The sequence below is a fragment of the Schistocerca piceifrons genome, chromosome 2 (assembly GCF_021461385.2).
Source record: "Schistocerca piceifrons isolate TAMUIC-IGC-003096 chromosome 2, iqSchPice1.1, whole genome shotgun sequence".
Lineage (NCBI taxonomy): Eukaryota > Metazoa > Arthropoda > Insecta > Orthoptera > Acrididae > Schistocerca > Schistocerca piceifrons.
Window position 1 is genome coordinate 984,856,079 of NC_060139.1, and position 9,483 is coordinate 984,865,561.

Genomic DNA, 9,483 nt, shown 5'->3' on the forward strand with positions numbered 1-9,483 from the left:
GTTTGTCATAATTTGACCTATAAAGCTGAAATAGATGTACAATGTGAGGATACTGCAATTATAGTCGCAATCATATGGAACATCTCAGCTATCTCATTATAAAGGGAACATTAAATCATAAATATGTAAACCAATCTGACTCTGAAAATACAGTGCTGATCGCACATAATTGAATTTGCACTGGATTCACCATGTGATTCCATTCATCACGTATACATGAATTTTTCCTAAGAGACAACCATTTAACATTGTGTATAAGTATTACAATATTTTGAATTATGTCTATTTTATGTATGTGGTTAAAAGAACCTGTGTATTTTAGAATAATGATTGCTTTAGATTTAATGGTTGTTTTGGGCACAAGCCATGCCCTAAGGTATTTTATTGAAACACTTATATTAAAAGATTGTGAGAGATGCCTGCATTACACAGTTCACTTAATATATTCTAAAGAAACCACTGACAATCAGAAGAATGAGGTTAACTAAGATGCATTAAGTCAGTATTGAAGTAAACTTGAGTTTATGCATATACTATATAATTATGTACCCATCTTAACACGGCTCTGCGGCTACCATGATCAATTAAATATAAGGTGCCATATTTTATTGTTAGTTATAAGCTCATTACACTTATTGCTCAATACAGCCAATGTAACTTTCAAATTATATATCATGGAAAGTGTATATATATAACTAAGATCACTTGGGAAACCAATTTTATTACTAACTTTCGGAACTGGAAATTTTATTATGATGTGTGTATTAGACATATTTTATTCCATAGTGACACACAATCCCATGCATGCCATGCACGGACTTGTGTGGGGGGGGGGGGTATTGTAACAGAACGTAAGATCGTGTATGTCAGTAATTTTCGTGTATGTCAGTAATTTCTTTACATGTAATGTTTTATGTTAATATAGCCTTTGACTGCGAGTTTAACAACTAAGAGACAGTTATCTTTGGACATGCGGAAAGGAGGTCGATCTTTGGGGGAGGTGGTTAAAGGACTTTGGAGGGAAAGCGTGGGCTAGAGGAGGTGCGAATACAGATGTGGTGTGAAACAATGTCTTATTGCATATTATTGTAGAAGTGTTAAATGTGAATAAATGAATTAAATAGTGATTTGCAAAACTAATGTAACGTTTGCTCTCTAAAAATCAAAATACCACATCGCCCTACAAACCAGTTAGTCTCATCCAAACACAAAGAAAACCGCGGGAACATCGCAGTGGAATCACCTCTAGACTTCACGAAGACAACAACGCAGCCATCGATATGAGTTAAGTACCAAACTGTTCGTACTTGTTAACGACCTCGGACTATAAATTTGAATCTCCTGTAGTACCTGAAGTCACCATGTGGACAAAGGAGTAGGACAACTTATATACAGTGGACATCATAGGAAGAGGTCTGTTAAACACTGCGCCCGGAGCTTCTGTATCGTGGAGTCGCAGAACTGATAGCGGCTCTAAACATCACAATACTTGCGCAGTGTTTATTACCTGCACAGCTATCTATCATTTGGAGAAAGGATGTGCAAGTGGATGATGAATGTTGCAACAATAGAAGAAAAAATTGAGATGATCTTGATTTACGGAGAGTGTAGGAGAAACATTGAGGCCTCTGTTGTATTTCTAACGCTCCATGGCAATGGTGGCGCGTCGAGTAGTCCCCGTGTTCGGTATGTCGGAGGAATATAGCGATGCGAATGGGGTTTCCAATTAGAAATACTGGCCTGTCCTCCCCTTGTAGCACGAAGATGGGTCCCACGTGCCACTGGATATTCAAGGGCCTCCGAGTAGTAGCGATTGTGTACCCATTTCTAATCCACCGATTGTAGCACCATCTGTGACGGAACGAAGAAACTGCACCAGACAAAACGTATGTGGAATTTGTCGTTGATCGTAATCTGCAATAAAAATGGGGGTTCCGATTAAAGATTTCAAAGTTGCTCCCCCATGGATGGGCTAGGGTGGAGGGTCGAAGGTGATGTCGTTGGCTGCCCCCCTCCGAGACAAAAAAATTGGCATTATAACTTTTTTTTTATCCAATGTGTAGTTTTCGAGATATTTCAATGTCTTCAGTTAAAATGCACACCCTGTATAATGGAGACCTGGAACAAAATTGAACACATGTGCAAAGTGGAAACACACTAAGATTCTTAGAGTAGAGGTGCTACTAAATGTGTCTGAGAAAAGGTTTGTAAGCGGTTCGTATCTTAATGTTAATCTTCGTTGCATTCTTTCTTGTTACTATAAGTGCAGATTATGTTTTTGGTGCCATACATTTTTCTACGTTTAATTACTTATGCAAAGTTGCCTTATTCAGTAGGGTTAGTATCACTTATAATTTTATCTGAGGTCAGTTGAGAAGGATACGCAGCGAACTCATGCGGTGTTCAATTTAATTTTCCTTCTTTTGGTAAATCATGTGCTTTTCTCTCCTGTCACTACCGACTACTGAGCTGGGTATTCTTGTTAAAACTGTACTGTTTCAGAAAAGTACGAGTAAATACCATATGATATAGCTTCCATCGTTTCTGTAATATGGACTATCTATATTTCTATGCTCAGGAGACAAAGGGTCCAAAGTAGGAGGACTTGGGAGTTTCAATGATAGAGAGATTATTGCCTATCGCACCTTTCAAATATGTGAGGTGTACAACAGAGACATCGGAAGATCGTGTTATATGTCTAGTATGCCTTTGGTTCTTAAGACGAGGAACCATCCAAAAATAAATGAGTCTGTGTGCATATGGGTGAAAGGATCACTGAATTGTTAGAAAATTAAAGTTATTGGTGATCTAACTCATTATTAAAGAAATTAAATAAAGATCCCCTCCTTATCCTTATGTCCTTATCTATTAAGAAAAAACTTCACATTGATTTTGCCAAAAGCTCTCTGGGAAGCTCTCTGTGTGAGGCATTTCTGGGCTCTCATTGCTACTAGTGACTTGAGGCGTTTGAGGGGAATGTAGGGGAGGGCAGTGGGGAGATGAGTCACTTACGTGCAGTGCCACGAATCTAAGATTCTAAACAAGTGAGAGTGAATGTGAAGGTTCCACTTTATTCTTTCCTTTTTGTGTTTGCACAAGCTTTACTGACTATTGCTTTTGCAAAACTGTAATATTATTATTCTCAAGATAGTTATAAGCTGATGGACGTATTGGGAAAGCGAGGTGCTAGTTTCGAATGAAGTATTGTTGTGTGTACTGGGAGACTCCGTGTAGTGAATTTCTTTGCAGCACTTAGATGGCAGTTTACTTGGCGTTTGTTATTTACTTGTTCCTTCTTTGTACTTACGATCTACCATTGTTTCTGGTGTCAATTATTACTGCTTTGGTTATTGGAATTTCTTGTACGCTGATAGGATAACCGGAGTGTGGGAAGTTCTGTGGAGGTCTGAGAATGGGGAGTTCTGTAACTTGGCAAAGCTTGCTCTGAAGATTCGTGGATAATATGACTGTATTTGACTTTTCTTTAACAATTTACTGTTTATCTATGACGATATATGTCATATGAGTATAGTCAATGGCACTGATTTTTTGGGTGACTAACAATAGACTACTCTCATGTTGAACGCAGTAGTTGTATCTCAAGTAAACGCCTGTCTTCTCTTATATATGCCTTTAAATGGTTGGTTAGAGTATGGTTACGTTACTTGTGCATATGAGGCTACGATTAACTGAACTGTCCTGGACTATTAAAAATTAGTTATGGGGAAGATGTGCATATATATATAATCATTATGAATAACCTTTTAAGCTAAGATCAATGACTGACGGTTATTCCGTTTTATTTTCCTTTCTTGTGTGTCGGCAAGAATTAGTATTGCTAACTGTGTAGGGTACTATGTATATTTTTTGATGGTTCTCTACAATCTAGACTTTATTAGGATAATGGTCTAGAAATTACGAAAATATTACAAGGTACACAGGCCTTTATACCTAACTAATATTGTGGTTGCTTCGAAATTATGATGATGCAGACTACTTTTGGGGTGTACTGAATGGACTTCACTATCCGTAAATACATTTGCAATATATTTGGTGATCTTATTTTCAATAGAAATATAATATTCATCATTGTACAATTACTTATTGTTACTATCGTAAAGACCACGCACTTATAGTTGTGTTGGTAATGATGACTGATTTATGGTTGTGTCCTTTTCTAGGCATGACCCAAGTAGTGAAGGCTTCATGTGCACAAACTTGCTTGTAGGTACCAAAGCTGTAGTGACACCTACCAGTTTCCTTTCGAGCTCGACCTGTAGATTTTAAACAGAGTTGTATATTTGACATATCTAGTTATGGTATGTAGCAGAGTAGTTCTGGAGAACTGAAATGAAAGAATTATCATTCGTATGTGAGAAGGAGATGACTATCCTCATGCTTGAATTTGAATACTCTGATTTTCATAAGAATGTATCATTATTTTACTTGACTTTTGATTTTCAGTCGTTGATTGAAGTCAGAAATTGCATCACTATTACTGAATTAATGTTCATTCCATGAAGAACTGTTATTACTTGAAGTTGTAAACAAGATTTCTTCATGTAATCTTGTTTAGTTTACCTTTTGTAAAGCTACGTGCATATGTAGTTTATGTATGCTTGAATTATTTCATTAATACAGTAGCTAAATAGTGTTGTTTATGTTTCATGCAGTTGTCCTGAGCCGGCCGCTGTGGCCGAGCGGTTCTGGGTGCTTCAGTCCGGAACCGCGCTGCTGCTACGGTCGTAGGTTCGAATCCTGCCTTGGGCTTGGATGTGTGTGATGTCCTTAGGTTGGTTAGGTTTGAGTAGTTCTAAGTCTAGGGGACTGATGACCTCAGATGTTACGTCCCATAGTGCTTAGAGCAATTTGAACTATTTTTTTGAATTATCCTGGAATCAACAAGTGATAATTTACTGCAATGGATATATGTGTGGACACATTCACTGAGAGGAGGATTGATATTGACATTAGACTAAAGCCTGGTGAACAGTCCAGTATCTACGAGGGTAGTGCAATACATTTTTGTTTAAAAGCAGTTTGGTTTTATACACAAATCCAATACACCGTATTATTGCCCACCCTTTTGGATAGAAAACCCCATTTTTCAGCAAATTCTCCGTTCAGTGCGTCTCACATACACCACCTTACTTGGAAGATCCGTATGTCCACATTGCACCATTCTACTAGTTGACGTCGGAGCCAGAGTCTTTCTGCATTAGTAACCTCCCTTCACACACGTACTGCTTCCCGTGGAGTGCATCCTTCAGTGAGTTAAACAGACTGAAATCGGAAGGTGCGAGATCCGGGCTATGAGGATGAACAGTCCAATGAAGTTTTGTGAGCTCCTCTCGGGTGCGCAGACTTGTGTGAGGGCTTCCATTGTCATGGAGGTGTTTGACTGTGATCCGTCGATCACCTCGAATGAAAGTGTCCGCACGTTCCAACAATACAGGAGTTACAGCTGTGTGCGGGCTGCTCGCACACAGTAGATGAGATACGTTTGGGCGGCATTGTTGGGATGATGAGAGGCACCTCACCCAACGACTTACCGAAATTTTGTTCATTGTCAGGTCGCTGCACACATTCAACATGAGCGTATGAATATCTGTGATGTCCTGGTTTTCCACCAAAAGAAACTCGATGACAGCTTTCTGCCTGGAACGCACCTCCGTTACAGATGCTATTTTGAAAGCTATGTATAGCGCTGTCATCTATCGGAACTTCATGGAACTACAGAGATTGAAGCGGGAATATCCCGCGATGTCACACAACAAATTTCCCCTTTTTTAAACCGAAATTGTCCTAGAAAAGAATATGTTGCGGTCCTTACTGAACGCAAGTCATACTAATGGAGGATCGACTGTGCTAACCAGTTCACTAAGTCATTGCAGTTGTATTCAAGGAGGACTGTTGACGTTGTTGGTGTATCAAATTCTACAGAAAACGAGACCATGGCTGTGCCTGGACATTGATTAACTGATTGGTGGCGTGTGGCCCAGTTGGCTTGTGGTGGCAGCTGTCACGTGCTGGAAACATAATTCTATTGATCGCTCACTATTCTGGCTCGGTGTCTGTGCCTTATTAAAATGGAGAAGGCCTGGAGCAGTAATCTCAAGTCACTAACTGAACAGGATACGACGCATTACAATGGTGATGCCAGTGCTGTTACTATTTCAATAATGGTCCTTTGGGTTCTCAGAGGATGAGAACCTCCATCACCTCCATAATTCTGCCCATCACCCACAAGATGTGTCCCATTGGACTCACTCCTGAATGAAATATACCACATAAACCTTTACCACTTCCGCCTGCAACTATGCAAGAAATTCAAGGCATTATCCCCAAAGGTAACTGTGATTCAAAGTTTAGTGCTTCCTCCTAAAATTAAAAAAAAAACATACAATTTCAACCCACTGTGCAGTGATGTTTGTGTACTGCATGCAACAACTCTCTGTGAGCTAAAAAATCTAACCCCCTCCCCTTCATGACAGTGTTTCACACACATTTTCATTCTGTTAACAGAAATATTTCCCTTTTCTTTTTTTTAGTATTTAATTACCTTTGTGGTTTTCATACTGTCGTTATAATTAATTTCTTCATTGTCTCTTTTTCTTTCTGTGGTGTTTCCAATCATCGATAATATCATATGAGCAGTCTACCACCGGGCGCTGCTGTCACACAGCTGTTGTGAAATAATGCCGTAACAGACACGCATGGCAGTTCTGCCTTGATTGTCCCGTTTAAAGCACAGTTAGAGTTCCACAGAGTCCTCGCGCCATCACTGTGCTGAGCATATATCATACTTGTAGATTCAAATTGTTTAATTTTGTCTAACGGACAATCTTCATAGTAACTGCACTTAGAACATTTAGAGTGCGAGATCTATAGATATGCCGTCGCACGCAGTTCAGAGTTTGCGGGTGCTTCTTTGCTTTCTGTGGAGCTCGAAAGACTTTTCATTAATTTACTGGCTTTTACAACGTGCCCACAAAGCCCTCTCAATACTGAGGGCAACACAGTACCTAACCCACGAGTGGAGAAAATCTCTGACCCATCTGGGAATCGAACCCACGGTCCTTCAGTTAGTAATCTGCTGCACAGACCGTGTAGTTACCGATATAAACAGCTCAAGAGTTTTATGTGTGTAAATAATTCGATCATTCACAGGAAAGGGGAGCTGTAATGATGAGTGTCACTAAATATTAAATAAAGATACATTTGTGGTGTCTGTTCTTTCTACCACCTCTGAAAGATGGTGAGAGTTCATCGGAGGTGAGTGTATCTTCTGGAGTGCCCCAGGGAAGTGTGGTAGGTCCGCTGTTGTTTTCTATCTACATAAATGATATTGTGAATAGGGTGGATAGCAATGTGCGGCTGTTTGCTGATGATGCTGTGGTGTACGGGAAGGTGTCGTCGTTGAGTGACTGTAGAAGGATACAAGATGACTTGGGCAGGATTTGTGATTGGTGTAAAGAATGGCAGCTAACTCTAAATATAGATAAATGTAAATTAATGCAGATGAATAGGAAAAAGAATCCCATAATGTTTGAATACTCCATTCGTAATGTAGCGCTTGACACAGTCACGTCGATTAAATATTTGGGCGTAACATTGCAGAGCGATATAAAGTGGGACAAGCATGTAATGGCAGTTTGTGGGGAAGGCGGATAGTCGTATCCGGTTCATTGGTAGAATTTTGGGCAGATGTGGTTTATCTGTAAAAGAGACCGCTTATAAAACACTAATACGACCTATTCTTGAGTACTGCTTGAGCGTTTGGGATCCCTATCAGGTCGGATTGAGGGAGGACATGGAAGCAATTCAGAGGCGAGCTGCTAGATTTGTTACTCGTAGGTTTGATCATCACGCGAGTGTTACGGAAATGCTTCAGGAACTCGGGTGGGAGTCTCTGGAGGAAAGGAGGCGTTCTTTTCGTGGATCGCCACTGAGGAAATTTACAGAACCAGCATTTGAGGCTGACTGCAGTAAAATTTTACTGCCGCCAACTTACATTTCGCGGAAAGGCCACAAAGATAAGATAAGAGAGATTAGGGCTCGTACAGAGGCATATAGGCAGTCATTTTTCCCTCGTTCTGTTTGGGAGTGGAATAGGGAGTGAAGATGCTAGTTGTGATACGAGGTACCCTCCGCCACGCACCGTATGGTGGATTGCGGAGTATGTGTGTGGATGTAGATATAGAAGAATGGACGCCACAGATATGTAATTAAGGCAATGACGGTCAATGATCCATTCAATGTAAATGCACTTCATGCTCGAACTCTTCGGGAATCGGCGGGATGCCGCGGTTGGTGAGGCCAATGAGCAGGGACACCACATCTGTAATATGTGCTGTAATTTGAGAATTTGAATCTGACGGAAAGCTTGCTAGGGTAATCCATGGGGTTGTCGTGACCACTGTGTCTGGAAGGTGTAGTGGTCAGCAAATCTGCCTAGTAAGCACGAAACCCAGTTTCAAATTTGAGTGTGGCACAAATTTTCATCTTGCCCCACTGATACAAATTGATGTCCACTGGCATCTAATGTCTTTAATTTCTCTGTGTCTTGACTAAACAAAGAGTTGTGTTATTTGACCGTGAGCGTTAATCAACTGTTCCGTTTTTCCTCCTGCATATACAAAAGGAGAACACAACACTTTCAGTATTGTCAGTCTCTTGTTATTTACATACATTATGATAATGCTATGTGTTCATGATATAATCTAGTGTATGTTATTTTACCTTAAACACGAACCACTGTGCACTGTGGTTGGTGAACAGTGATTATTCATAGTTTTCCATGTAATCCAGAAGTTGCCTTAACAATCGCTTACATATTTAACACACTACAGTTAACTGTTTCAAGATTTGATTGTTGCAGGGTAAACTGTCGAACGTATCTCAGTTACTTCTTCTCTTCAAGCTTTCGTCTTGGCAGATTGCCAAGTTCAGTTTAGCGAAATTAAATTTCATATAATAGACAAACAGATAATATGCCTTGTATTACTAGTCATAGGGTCTGAATTTCGATTCTCAAAGACAGTAATGATCATTAATGTGTTTCTTCCCCTGGCCGTCTTCTGCAGCAGCTGTTGAAATCTATTATTATTCCTTTCGCCATCTTAAGATTATTCCATTGTAGTAAAGAGAATTTTACACCAGGTGCGTTTCGTTTTTATTTACAAAGCGCCTTTTGTGGTCATCCTGGAAATATGGATATATACGTTTGTACATATTGGTTGTTATATATTAAAAACAGAATTTCTTTTATGGCATTTCTGCCTCTTGTTCACATACTCTGCAAAGCTCTGGTTTTTCTTTCTATGTTAGCGCAACTGAGGTCCAAAGACACATCGTTGTAAAAATTGTAGACCTGGCAGTTTTGTGCCTTTTGCACCTTATCTTACGCTGCACTGTTAACTTAACACTTCACTTCACTTTAGAAATATAGCTGTAGTTACATGTGTTCGGACTCAGCATAGT